The sequence below is a fragment of the Camelus bactrianus genome, chromosome 32 (assembly GCF_048773025.1).
Source record: "Camelus bactrianus isolate YW-2024 breed Bactrian camel chromosome 32, ASM4877302v1, whole genome shotgun sequence".
Classification (NCBI taxonomy): domain Eukaryota; kingdom Metazoa; phylum Chordata; class Mammalia; order Artiodactyla; family Camelidae; genus Camelus; species Camelus bactrianus.
The window spans coordinates 27,372,389-27,386,561 of NC_133570.1; positions in this window are offsets into that span (position 1 = coordinate 27,372,389).

Sequence of the window (14,173 nt, forward strand, 5' to 3'; positions counted from 1 at the left end):
CTGCTTGGTGTCACAGGTGTTCCCTGGCAGGGGGAAGTCCGCTAATTACCTCCCCTGTCCATGGGGAGGCACAAGATGCTACCTGCTTTTCCAGCCCAACCCCCTCCTTTCCCCGGCAGCCCGCAAAGGGAGGGACTCTGGGAAGACACTCGAAGGGCTCCTAGGAGATCCCGGGTGCTGCAGACAGAAGACGGAACCTCCCCACAATCAGAATTCCAGAACACGGCTGACTGTGTGGGGGAGGTTCGGGGCCGCCCTCCACGCAGCTGCCTGGTGTCACAGGTGTTCCCTGGCAGGGAGAAGTCCGCTAAATACCTCCCCTGTCCATGGGGAGGCACTAGATGCTACCTGCGTTTCCATCCCAACCCCCGCCTTTCTCTGGCTGCCCGCACTGGGAGGGACTCGGGGAAGACTCTCTAAAGGATCCTAGGAGATCCCGGGTGCTGCAGACAGAAGACGGAACCTCCCCACACTCAGAATACCGGAACACGGCTGACTGCGTGGGGGAGGTTCGGGGCCGCCCTCCACGCAGCTGCTTGGTGTCACAGGTGTTCCCTGGCAGGGGGAAGTCCGCTAATTACCTCCCCTGTCCATGGGGAGGCACAAGATGCTACCTGCTTTTCCAGCCCAACCCCCTCCTTTCCCCGGCAGCCCGCAAAGGGAGGGACTCTGGGAAGACACTCGAAGGGCTCCTAGGAGATCCCGGGTGCTGCAGACAGAAGACGGAACCTCCCCACAATCAGAATTCCAGAACACGGCTGACTGTGTGGGGGAGGTTCGGGGCCGCCCTCCACGCAGCTGCCTGGTGTCACAGGTGTTCCCTGGCAGGGAGAAGTCCGCTAATTACCTCCCCTGTCCATGGGGAGGCACTAGATGCTACCTGCGTTTCCAGCCCAACCCCCTCCTTTCCTCGGCAGCCCGCAAAGGGAGGGACTCTGGGAAGACACTCGAAGGGCTCCTAGGAGATCCCGGGTGCTGCAGACAGAAGACGGAACCTCCCCACAATCAGAATTCCAGAACACGGCTGACTGTGTGGGGGAGGTTCGGGGCCGCCCTCCACGCAGCTGCCTGGTGTCACACGTGTTCCCTGGCAGGGGGAAGTCCGCTAATTACCTCCCCTGTCCATGGGGAGGCACTAGATGCTACCTGCATTTCCAGCCCAACCCCCGCCTTTCCCCGGCAGCCCGCACTGGGAGGGTCTCGGGGAAGACACTCGAAGGGCTCCTAGGAGGTCCCGGGTGCTGCAGACAGAAGACGAAACCTCCCCACACTCAGAATTCCGGAACATGGCTGACTGTGTGGGGGACGTTCGGGGCCGCCCTCCACGCAGCTGCCTGGTGTCACAGGTGTTCCCTGGCAGGGAGAATTCCGCTAATTACCTCCCCTGTCCATGGGGAGGCACTAGATGCTACCTGCTTTTCCAGCACAACCCCCTCCTTTCCCCGGCAGCCCGCAAAGGGAGGGACTCTGGGAAGACACTCGAAGGGCTCCAAGGAGATCCCGGGTGCTGCAGACAGAAGACGGAACCTCCCCACAATCAGAATTCCAGAACACGGCTGACTGTGTGGGGGAGGTTCGGGGCCAACCTCCACGCAGCTGCCTGGTGTCACAGGTGTTCCCTGGCAGGGGGAAGTCCGCTAATTACCTCCCCTGGCCATGGGGAAGCACTTGATGCTCCCTGCTTTTCCAGCACAACCCCCTCCTTTCCCCGGCAGCCCGCAAAGGGAGGGACTCTGGGAAGACACTCGAAGGGCTCCTAGGAGATCCCGGGTGCTGCAGACAGAAGACGGAACCTCCCCACACTCATAATTCCGGAACACGGCTGACTGTGTGGGGGAGGTTCGGGGCCGCCCTCCACGCAGCTGCCTGGTGTCACAGGTGTTCCCTGGCAGGGAGAAGTCCGCTAATTACCTCCCCTGTCCATGGGGAGGCACTAGATGCTACCGGCGTTTCCAGCCCAACCCCCTCCTTTCCTCGGAAGCCCGCACTGGGACGGACTGGGGGAAGACACTCGATGGGCTCCTAGGAGATCCCGGGTGCTGCAGACAAAAGACGTATCCTCCCCACACTCAGAATCCCGGAACACGTCTGACTGTGTGGGGGAGGTTCGGGGCCGCCCTCCACGCAGCTGCCTGGTGTCACAGGTGTTCCATGGCAGGGGGAAGTCCGCTAATTACCTCCCCTGTCCATGGGGAGGCACTAGATGCTACCTGCGTTTCCAGCCCAACCCCCGCATTTCTCTGGCTGCCCGCACTGGGAGGGACTCGGGGAAGACTCTCGAAGGGCTCCTAGGAGATCCCGGGTGCTGCAGACAGAAGACGGAACCTCCCCACACTCAGAATTCCGGAACACGGCTGACTGCGTGGGGGAGTTTCGGGGCCGCCCTCCACGCAGCTGCCTGGTGTCACAGGTGTTCCCTGGCAGGGGGAAGTCCGCTAATTACCTCCCCTGTCCATGGGGAGGCACAAGATGCTACCTGCTTTTCCAGCCCAACCCCCGCATTTCCCCGGCAGCCCGCACTGGGAGGGTCTCGGGGAAAATACTCGAAGGGCTCCTAGGAAATCCCGGGTGCTGCAGACAGAAGACGGAACCTCCCCACACTCAGAATTCCGGAACACGTCTGACTGTGTGGGGGAGGTTCGGGGCCGCCCTCCACGCAGCTGCCTGGTGTCACAGGTGTTCCCTGGCAGGGAGAATTCCGCTAATTACCTCCCCTGTCCATGGGGAGGCACTAGATGCTACCTGCTTTTCCAGCACAACCCCCTTCTTTCCCCGGCAGCCCGCAAAGGGAGGGACTCTGGGAAGACACTCGAAGGGCTCCAAGGAGATCCCGGGTGCTGCAGACAGAAGACGGAACCTCCCCACAATCAGAATTCCAGAACACGGCTGACTGTGTGGGGGAGGTTCGGGGCCGCCCTCCACGCAGCTGCCTGGTGTCACAGGTGTTCCCTGGCAGGGGGAATTCCGCTAATTACCTCCCCTGTCCATGGGGAGGCACTAGATGCTACCTGCGTTTCCAGCCCAACCCCCGCCTTTCCTCGGCAGCCCGCACTGGGAGGGACTCGGGGAAGACACTCGAAGGGCTCCTAGGAAATCCCGGGTGCTGCAGACAGAAGACGGAACCACCCCACACTCAGAATTCCGGAACACGGCTGACTGTGTGGGGGAGGTCCGGGGCCGCCCTCCACGCAGCTGCCTGGTGTCACAGGTGTTCCCTGGCAGGGAGAAGTCCGCTAATTACCTCCCCTGTCCATGGGGAGGCACTAGATGCTACCTGCTTTTCCAGCACAACCCCCTCCTTTCCCCGGCAGCCCGCACTGGGAGGGACTCTGGGAAGACACTCGAAGGGCTCCAAGGAGATCCCGGGTGCTGCAGACAGAAGACGGAACCTCCCCACAATCAGAATTCCAGAACACGGCTGACTGTGTGGGGTAGGTTCGGGGCCACCCTCCACGCAGCTGCCTGGTGTTACAGGTGTTCCCTGGCAGGGAGAAGTCCGCTAAATACCTCCCCTGTCCATGGGGAGGCACTAGATGCTACCTGCTTTTCCAGCACAACCCCCTCCTTTCCCCGGCAGCACGCAAAGGGAGGGACTCTGGGAAGACACTCGAAGGGCTCCTAGGAGATCCCGGGTGCTGCAGACAGAAGACGGAACCTCCCCACACTCAGAATTCTGGAACACGGGTGACTGTGTGGGTGAGGTTTAGGGCCGCACTCCACGCAGCTTCCTGGTGTCACAGGTGTTCCCTAGCAGGGGGAAGTCCGCTAAATTACCTCCCCTGTCCATGGGGAGGCACTAGATGCTACCTGCGTTTCCAGCCCAACCCCCGCATTTCCCCGGCTGCCCTCAAAGTGAGGGACTCTGGGAAGACACTCGAAGGGCTCCTAGGAGATCCCGGGTGCTGCAGACAGAAGACGGAACCTCCCCACACTCAGAATTCCGGAACACGGCTGACTGTGTGGGGGAGGTTCGGGGCCGCCCTCCACGCAGCTGCCTTGTGTCACAGGTGTTCCCTGGCAGGGGGAAGTCCGCTAATTACCTCCCCTGTCCATGGGGAGGCACAAGATGCTACCTGCATTTCCAGCCCTACCCCCGCATTTCCCCGTCAGCCCGCACTGGGAGGGACTCGGGGAAGACACTCGAAGGGCTCCTAGGAGATCCCGGGTGCTGCAGACAGAAGACGGAACCTCCCCACACTCAGAATTCCGGAACACGGCTGACTGTGTGGGGGAGGTTCGGGGCCGCCCTCCACGCAGCTGCCTGGTGTCACAGGTGTTCCCTGGCAGGGAGAAGTCCGCTAATTACCTCCCCTGTCCATGGGGAGGCACTAGATGCTACCTGCTTTTCCAGCACAACCCCCTCCTTTCCCCGGCAGCCCGCACTGGGAGGGACTCTGGAAAGACACTCGAAGGGCTCCTAGGAGATCCCGGGTGCTGCAGACAGAAGACGGAACCTCCCCACAATCAGAATTCCAGAACACGGCTGACTGTGTGGGGGAGGTTCGGGGCCGCCCTCCACGCAGCTGCCTGCTGTCACAGGTGTTCCCTGGCAGGGGGAAGTCCGCTAATTACCTCCCCTGTCCATGGGGAGGCACTAGATGCTACCTGCGTTTCCAGCGCAACCCCCGTCTTTCCCCGGCAGCCTGCACTGGGAGGGACTCGGGGAAGACACTCGAATGGCTCCTAGGAGATCCTGGGTGCTGCAGACAGAAGACGGAACCTCCCCACACTCAGAATTCCGGAACATGGCTGACTGTGTGGGGGAGGTTCGGGGACACCCTTCACGCAGCTGCCTGGTGTCACAGGTGTTCCCTGGCAGGGAGAAGTCCGCTAAATACCTCCCCTGTCCATGGGGAGGCACTAGATGCTACCTGCATTTCCAGCACAACCCCCTCCTTTCCCCGGCAGCCCGCAAAGGGAGGGACTCTGGGAAGACTCTCGAAGGGCTCCTAGGAGATCCCGGGTGCTGCAGACAGAAGACGGAACCTCCCCACACTCAGAATTCCGGAACACGGGTGACTGTGTGGGTGAGGTTTAGGGCCGCACTCCACGCAGCTTCCTGGTGTAACAGGTGTTCCCTGGCAGGGGGAAGTCCGCTAATTACCTCCCCTGTCCATGGGGAGGCACTAGATGCTACCTGCGTTTCCAGCCCAACCCCCGCCTTTCCCCGGCTGCCCTCATACTGAGGGACTCTGGGAAGACACTCGAAGGGCTCCTAGGAGATCCCGGGTGCTGCAGACTGAAGACGGAACCTCCCCACACTCAGAATTCCGGAACACGGCTGACTGTGTGGGGGAGGTTCGGGGCCGCCCTCCACGAAGCTGCCTGGTGTCACAGGTGTTCCCTGGCAGGGAGAAGTCCGCTAATTACCTCCCCTGTCCATGGGGAGGCACTAGATGCTACCTGCGTTTCCAGCCCAACCCCCGCCTTTCTCTGGCTGCCCGCACTGGGAGGGACTCGGTGAAGACCCTCTAAAGGCTCCTAGGAGATCCCGGGTGCTGCAGACAGAAGACGGAACCTCCCCACACTCAGAATTCCGGAACACGGCTGACTGCGTGGGGGAGGTTCGGGGCCGCCCTCCACGCAGCTGCTTGGTGTCACAGGTGTTCTCTGGCAGGGGGAAGTCCGCTAATTACCTCCCCTGTCCATGGGGAGGCACAAGATGCTACCTGCTTTTCCAGCCCAACCCCCTCCTTTCCCCGGCAGCCCGCAAAGGGAGGGACTCTGGGAAGACACTCGAAGGGCTCCTAGGAGATCCCGGGTGCTGCAGACAGAAGACGGAACCTCCCCACAATCAGAATTCCAGAACACGGCTGACTGTGTGGGGGAGGTTCGGGGCCGCCCTCCACGCAGCTGCCTGGTGTCACAGGTGTTCCCTGGCAGGGAGAAGTCCGCTAATTACCTCCCCTGTCCATGGGGAGGCACTAGATGCTCCCTGCTTTTCCAGCACAACCCCCTCCTTTCCCCGGCAGCCCGCAAAAGGAGGGACTCTGGGAAGACACTCGAAGGGCTCCTAGGAGATCCCGGGTGCTGCAGACAGAAGACGGAACCTCCCCACACTCATAATTCCGGAACACGGCTGACTGTGTGGGGGAGGTTCGGGGCCGCCCTCCACGCAGCTGCCTGGTGTCACAGGTGTTCCCTGGCAGGGAGAAGTCCGCTAATTACCTCCCCTGTCCATGGGGAGGCACTAGATGCTACCGGCGTTTCCAGCCCAACCCCCTCCTTTCCTCGGAAGCCCGCACTGTGAGGGACTGGGGGAAGACACTCGAAGGGCTCCTAGGAGATCCCGGGTGCTGCAGACAAAAGACGTATCCTCCCCACACTCAGAATCCCGGAACACGTCTGACTGTGTGGGGGAGGTTCGGGGCCGCCCTCCACGCAGCTGCCTGGTGTCACAGGTGTTCCCTGGCAGGGGGAAGTCCGCTAATTACCTCCCCTGTCCATGGGGAGGCACTAGATGCTACCTGCGTTTCCAGCCCAACCCCCGCATTTCTCTGGCTGCCCGCACTGGGAGGGACTCGGGGAAGACTCTCGAAGGGCTCCTAGGAGATCCCGGGTGCTGCAGACAGAAGACGGAACCTCCCCACACTCAGAATTCCGGAACACGGCTGACTGCGTGGGGGAGTTTCGGGGCCGCCCTCCACGCAGCTGCCTGGTGTCACAGGTGTTCCCTGGCAGGGGGAAGTCCGCTAATTACCTCCCCTGTCCATGGGGAGGCACAAGATGCTACCTGCTTTTCCAGCCCAACCCCCGCATTTCCCCGGCAGCCCGCACTGTGAGGGTCTCGGGGAAAATACTCGAAGGGCTACTAGGAAATCCCGGGTGCTGCAGACAGAAGACGGAACCTCCCCACACTCAGAATTCCGGAACACGGCTGACTGTGTGGGGGAGGTTCGGGGCCGCCCTCCACGCAGCTGCCTGGTGTCACAGGTGTTCCCTGGCAGGGAGAAGTCCGCTAATTACCTCCCCTGTCCATGGGGAGGCACAAGATGCTACCTGCTTTTCCAGCACAACCCCCTACTTTCCCCGGCAGCCCGCAAAGGGAGGGACTCTGGGAAGACACTCGAAGGGCTCCAAGGAGATCCCGGGTGCTGCAGACAGAAGACGGAACCTCCCCACAATCAGAATTCCAGAACACGGCTGACTGTGTGGGGGAGGTTCGGGGCCGCCCTCCACGCAGCTGCCTGGTGTCACAGGTGTTCACTGGCAGGGGGAATTCCTCTAATTACCTCCCCTGTCCATGGGGAGGCACTAGATGCTACCTGCGTTTCCAGCCCAACCCCCGCCTTTCCCCGGCAGCCCGCACTGGGAGGGACTCGGGGAAGACACTCGAAGGGCTCCTAGGAGATCCCGGGTGCTGCAGACAGAAGACGGAACCTCCCCACACTCAGAATTCCGGAACACGGCTGACTGTGTGGGTGAGGTTTAGGGCCGCACTCCACGCAGCTTCCTGGTGTCACAGGTGTTCCCTGGCAGGGGGAAGTCCGCTAATTACCTCCCCTGTCCATGGGGAGGCACTAGATGCTACCTGCGTTTCCAGCCCAACCCCCGCATTTCCCCGGCTGCCCTCACAGTGAGGGACTCTGGGAAGACACTCGAAGGGCTCCTAGGAGATCCCGGGTGCTGCAGACAGAAGACGGAACCTCCCCACACTCAGAATTCCGGAACACGGCTGACTGTGTGGGGGAGGTTCGGGGCCGCCCTCCACGCAGCTGCCTGGTGTCACAGGTGTTCCCTGGCAGGGGGAAGTCCGCTAATTACCTCCCCTGTCCATGGGGAGGCACAAGATGCTACCTGCATTTCCAGCCCAACCCCCGCATTTACCCGTCAGCCCGCACTGGGAGGGACTCGGGGAAGACACTCGAAGGGCTCCTAGGAGATCCCGGGTGCTGCAGACAAAAGACGGAACCTCCCCACATTCAGAATTCCGGAACACGGCTGACTGTGTGGGGGAGGTTCGGGGCCGCCCTCCACGCAGCTGCCTGGTGTCACAGGTGTTCCCTGGCAGGGAGAAGTCCGCTAATTACCTCCCCTGTCCATGGGGAGGCACAAGATGCTACCTGCTTTTCCAGCCCAACCCCCTCCTTTCCCCGGCAGCCCGCAAAGGGAGGGACTCTGGGAAGACACTCGAAGGGCTCCTAGGAGATCCCGGGTGCTGCAAACAGAAGACGGAACCTCCCCACAATCAGAATTCCAGAACACGGCTGACTGTGTGGGGGAGGTTCGGGGCCGCCCTCCACGCAGCTGCCTGGTGTCACAGGTGTTCCCTGGCAGGGAGAAGTCCGCTAATTACCTCCCCTGTCCATGGGGAGGCACTAGATGCTACCTGCGTTTCCAGCCCAACCCCCTCCTTTCCTCGGCAGCCCGCAAAGTGAGGGACTCTGGGAAGACACTCGAAGGGCTCCTAGGAGATCCCGGGTGCTGCAGACAGAAGACGGAACCTCCCCACAATCAGAATTCCAGAACACGGCTGACTGTGTGGGGGAGGTTCGGGGCCGCCCTCCACGCAGCTGCCTGGTGTCACAGGTGTTCCCTGGCAGGGGGAAGTCCGCTAATTACCTCCCCTGTCCATGGGGAGGCACTAGATGCTACCTGCGTTTCCAGCCCAACCCCCGCCTTTCCCCGGCAGCCCGCACTGGGAGGGTCTCGGGGAAGACACTCGAAGGGCTCCTAGGAGGTCCCGGGTGCTGCAGACAGAAGACGAAACCTCCCCACACTCAGAATTCCGGAACACGGCTGACTGTGTGGGGGACGTTCGGGGCCGCCCTCCACGCAGCTGCCTGGTGTCACAGGTGTTCCCTGGCAGGTAGAAGTCCGCTAATTACCTCCCCTGTCCATGGGGAGGCACTAGATGCTACCTGCTTTTCCAGCACAACCCCCTCCTTTCCCCGGCAGCCCGCAAAGGGAGGGACTCTGGGAAGACACTCGAAGGGCTCCAAGGAGATCCCGGGTGCTGCAGACAGAAGACGGAACCTCCCCACAATCAGAATTCCAGAACACGGCTGACTGTGTGGGGGAGGTTCGGGGCCGCCCTCCACGCAGCTGCCTGGTGTCACAGGTGTTCCCTGGCAGGGGGAAGTCCGCTAATTACCTCCCCTGTCCATGGGGAGGCACTAGATGCTCCCTGCTTTTCCAGCACAACCCCCTCCTTTCCCCGGCAGCCCGCAAAAGGAGGGACTCTGGGAAGACACTCGAAGGGCTCCTAGGAGATCCCGGGTGCTGCAGACAGAAGACGGAACCTCCCCACACTCATAATTCCGGAACACGGCTGACTGTGTGGGGGAGGTTCGGGGCCGCCCTCCACGCAGCTGCCTGGTGTCACAGGTGTTCCCTGGCAGGGAGAAGTCCGCTAATTACCTCCCCTGTCCATGGGGAGGCACTAGATGCTACCGGCGTTTCCAGCCAAACCCCCTCCTTTCCTCGGAAGCCCGCACTGTGACGGACTGGGGGAAGACACTCGAAGGGCTCCTAGGAGATCCCGGGTGCTGCAGACAAAAGACGTATCCTCCCCACACTCAGAATCCCGGAACACGTCTGACTGTGTGGGGGAGGTTCGGGGCCGCCCTCCACGCAGCTGCCTGGTGTCACAGGTGTTCCCTGGCAGGGGGAAGTCCGCTAATTACCTCCCCTGTCCATGGGGAGGCACTAGATGCTACCTGCGTTTCCAGCCCAACCCCCGCATTTCTCTGGCTGCCCGCACTGGGAGGGACTCGGGGAAGACTCTCGAAGGGCTCCTAGGAGATCCCGGGTGCTGCAGACAGAAGACGGAACCTCCCAACACTCAGAATTCCGGAACACGGCTGACTGCGTGGGGGAGTTTCGGGGCCGCCTTCCACGCAGCTGCCTGGTGTCACAGGTGTTCCCTGGCAGGGGGAAGTCCGCTAATTACCTCCCCTGTCCATGGGGAGGCACAAGATGCTACCTGCTTTTCCAGCCCAACCCCCGCATTTCCCCGGCAGCCCGCACTGGGAGGGTCTCGGGGAAAATACTCGAAGGGCTCCTAGGAAATCCCGGGTGCTGCAGACAGAAGACGGAACCTCCCCACACTCAGAATTCCGGAACACGGCTGACTGTGTGGGGGAGGTTCGGGGCCGCCCTCCACGCAGCTGCCTGGTGTCACAGGTGTTCCCTGGCAGGGAGAATTCCGCTAATTACCTCCCCTGTCCATGGGGAGGCACTAGATGCTACCTGCTTTTCCAGCACAACCCCATACTTTCCCCGGCAGCCCGCAAAGGGAGGGACTCTGGGAAGACACTCGAAGGGCTCCAAGGAGATCCCGGGTGCTGCAGACAGAAGACGGAACCTCCCCACAATCAGAATTCCAGAACACGGCTGACTGTGTGGGGGAGGTTCGGGGCCGCCCTCCACGCAGCTGCCTGGTGTCACAGGTGTTCCCTGGCAGGGGGAATTCCGCTAATTACCTCCCCTGTCCATGGGGAGGCACTAGATGCTACCTGCGTTTCCAGCCCAACCCCCGCCTTTCCCCGGCAGCCCTCACTGGGAGGGACTCGGGGAAGACACTCGAAGGGCTCCTAGGAGATCCCGGGTGCTGCAGACAGAAGACGGAACCTCCCCACACTCAGAATTCCGGAACACGGCTGACTGTGTGGGTGAGGTTTAGGGCCGCAATCCACGCATCTTCCTGGTGTCACAGGTGTTCCCTGGCAGGGGGAAGTCCGCTAATTACCTCCCCTGTCCATGGGGAGGCACTAGATGCTACCTGCGTTTCCAGCCCAACCCCCGCATTTCCCCGGCTGCCCTCACAGTGAGGGACTCTGGGAAGACACTCGAAGGGCTCCTAGGAGATCCCGGGAGCTGCAGACAGAAGACGGAACCTCCCCACAATCAGAATTCCAGAACACGGCTGACTGTGTGGGGGAGGTTCTGGGCCGCCCTCCACGCAGCTGCCTGGTGTCACAGGTGTTCCCTGGCAGGGGGAAGTCCGCTAATTACCTCCCCTGTCCATGGGGAGGCACAAGATGCTACCTGCATTTCCAGCCCAACCCCCGCATTTACCCGTCAGCCCGCACTGGGAGGGACTCGGGGAAGACACTCGAAGGGCTCCTAGGAGATCCCGGGTGCTGCAGACAGAAGACGGAACCTCCCCACACTCAGAATTCCGGAACACGGCTGACTGTGGGGGAGGTTCGGGGCCGCCCACCTCGCAGCTGCCTGGTGTCACAGGTGTTCCCTGGCAGGGAGAAGTCCGCTAATTACCTCCCCTGTCCATGGGGAGGCACAAGATGCTACCTGCTTTTCCAGCCCAACCCCCTCCATTCCCCGGCAGCCCGCAAAGGGAGGGACTCTGGGAAGACACTCGAAGGGCTCCTAGGAGATCCCGGGTGCTGCAGACAGAAGACGGAACCTCCCCACAATCAGAATTCCAGAACACGGCTGACTGTGTGGGGGAGGTTCGGGGCCACCCTCCACGCAGCTGCCTGGTGTCACAGGTGTTCCCTGGCAGGGAGAAGTCCGCTAATTACCTCCCCTGTCCATGGGGAGGCACTAGATGCTACCTGCGTTTCCAGCCCAACCCCCGCCTTTCCCCGGCAGCCCGCACTGTGACGGACTGGGGGAAGACACTCGAAGGGCTCCTAGGAGATCCCGGGTGCTGCAGACAGAAGACGGAACCTCCCCACACTCAGAATCCCGGAACACGTCTGACTGTGTGGGTGAGGTTTAGGGCCGCCCTCCACGCAGCTGCCTGGTGTCACAGGTGTTCCCTGGCAGGGAGAAGTCAGCTAATTTCCTCCCCTGTCCATGGGGAGGCACTAGATGCTACCTGCGTTTCCAGCCCAACCCCCGCCTTTCCCCAGCTGCCCTCACAGTGAGGGACTCTGGAAAGACCCTCGAAGGGCTCCTAGGAGATCCCGGGTGCTGCAGACAGAAGACGGAACCTCCCCACACTCAGAATTCCGGAACACGGATGACTGTGTGGGGGAGGTTCGGGGCCGCCCTCCACGCAGCTGCCTGGTGTCACAGGTGTTCCCTGGCAGGGAGAAGTCCGCTAATTACCTCCCCTGTCCATGGGGAGGCACAAGATGCTACCTGCTTTTCCAGCCCAACCCCCTCCTTTCCCCGGCAGCCCGCAAAGGGAGGGACTCTGGGAAGACACTCGAAGGGCTCCTAGGAGATCCCGGGTGCTGCAAACAGAAGACGGAACCTCCCCACAATCAGAATTCCAGAACACGGCTGACTGTGTGGGGGAGGTTCGGGGCCGCCCTCCACGCAGCTGCCTGGTGTCACAGGTGTTCCCTGGCAGGGAGAAGTCCGCTAATTACCTCCCCTGTCCATGGGGAGGCACTAGATGCTACCTGCGTTTCCAGCCCAACCCCCTCCTTTCCTCGGCAGCCCGCAAAGTGAGGGACTCTGGGAAGACACTCGAAGGGCTCCTAGGAGATCCCGGGTGCTGCAGACAGAAGACGGAACCTCCCCACAATCAGAATTCCAGAACACGGCTGACTGTGTGGGGGAGGTTCGGGGCCGCCCTCCACGCAGCTGCCTGGTGTCACAGGTGTTCCCTGGCAGGGGGAAGTCCGCTAATTACCTCCCCTGTCCATGGGGAGGCACTAGATGCTACCTGCGTTTCCAGCCCAACCCCCGCCTTTCCCCGGCAGCCCGCACTGGGAGGGTCTCGGGGAAGACACTCGAAGGGCTCCTAGGAGGTCCCGGGTGCTGCAGACAGAAGACGAAACCTCCCCACACTCAGAATTCCGGAACACGGCTGACTGTGTGGGGGACGTTCGGGGCCGCCCTCCACGCAGCTGCCTGGTGTCACAGGTGTTCCCTGGCAGGTAGAAGTCCGCTAATTACCTCCCCTGTCCATGGGGAGGCACTAGATGCTACCTGCTTTTCCAGCACAACCCCCTCCTTTCCCCGGCAGCCCGCAAAGGGAGGGATTCTGGGAAGACACTCGAAGGGCTCCAAGGAGATCCCGGGTGCTGCAGACAGAAGACGGAACCTCCCCACAATCAGAATTCCAGAACACGGCTGACTGTGTGGGGGAGGTTCGGGGCCGCCCTCCACGCAGCTGCCTGGTGTCACAGGTGTTCCCTGGCAGGGGGAAGTCCGCTAATTACCTCCCCTGTCCATGGGGAGGCACTAGATGCTCCCTGCTTTTCCAGCACAACCCCCTCCTTTCCCCGGCAGCCCGCAAAAGGAGGGACTCTGGGAAGACACTCGAAGGGCTCCTAGGAGATCCCGGGTGCTGCAGACAGAAGACGGAACCTCCCCACACTCATAATTCCGGAACACGGCTGACTGTGTGGGGGAGGTTCGGGGCCGCCCTCCACGCAGCTGCCTGGTGTCACAGGTGTTCCCTGGCAGGGAGAAGTCCGCTAATTACCTCCCCTGTCCATGGGGAGGCACTAGATGCTACCGGCGTTTCCAGCCAAACCCCCTCCTTTCCTCGGAAGCCCGCACTGTGACGGACTGGGGGAAGACACTCGAAGGGCTCCTAGGAGATCCCGGGTGCTGCAGACAAAAGACGTATCCTCCCCACACTCAGAATCCCGGAACACGTCTGACTGTGTGGGGGAGGTTCGGGGCCGCCCTCCACGCAGCTGCCTGGTGTCACAGGTGTTCCCTGGCAGGGGGAAGTCCGCTAATTACCTCCCCTGTCCATGGGGAGGCACTAGATGCTACCTGCGTTTCCAGCCCAACCCCCGCATTTCTCTGGCTGCCCGCACTGGGAGGGACTCGGGGAAGACTCTCGAAGGGCTCCTAGGAGATCCCGGGTGCTGCAGACAGAAGACGGAACCTCCCAACACTCAGAATTCCGGAACACGGCTGACTGCGTGGGGGAGTTTCGGGGCCGCCTTCCACGCAGCTGCCTGGTGTCACAGGTGTTCCCTGGCAGGGGGAAGTCCGCTAATTACCTCCCCTGTCCATGGGGAGGCACAAGATGCTACCTGCTTTTCCAGCCCAACCCCCGCATTTCCCCGGCAGCCCGCACTGGGAGGGTCTCGGGGAAAATACTCGAAGGGCTCCTAGGAAATCCCGGGTGCTGCAGACAGAAGACGGAACCTCCCCACACTCAGAATTCCGGAACACGGCTGACTGTGTGGGGGAGGTTCGGGGCCGCCCTCCACGCAGCTGCCTGGTGTCACAGGTGTTCCCTGGCAGGGAGAATTCCGCTAATTACCTCCCCTGTCCATGGGGAGGCACAAGA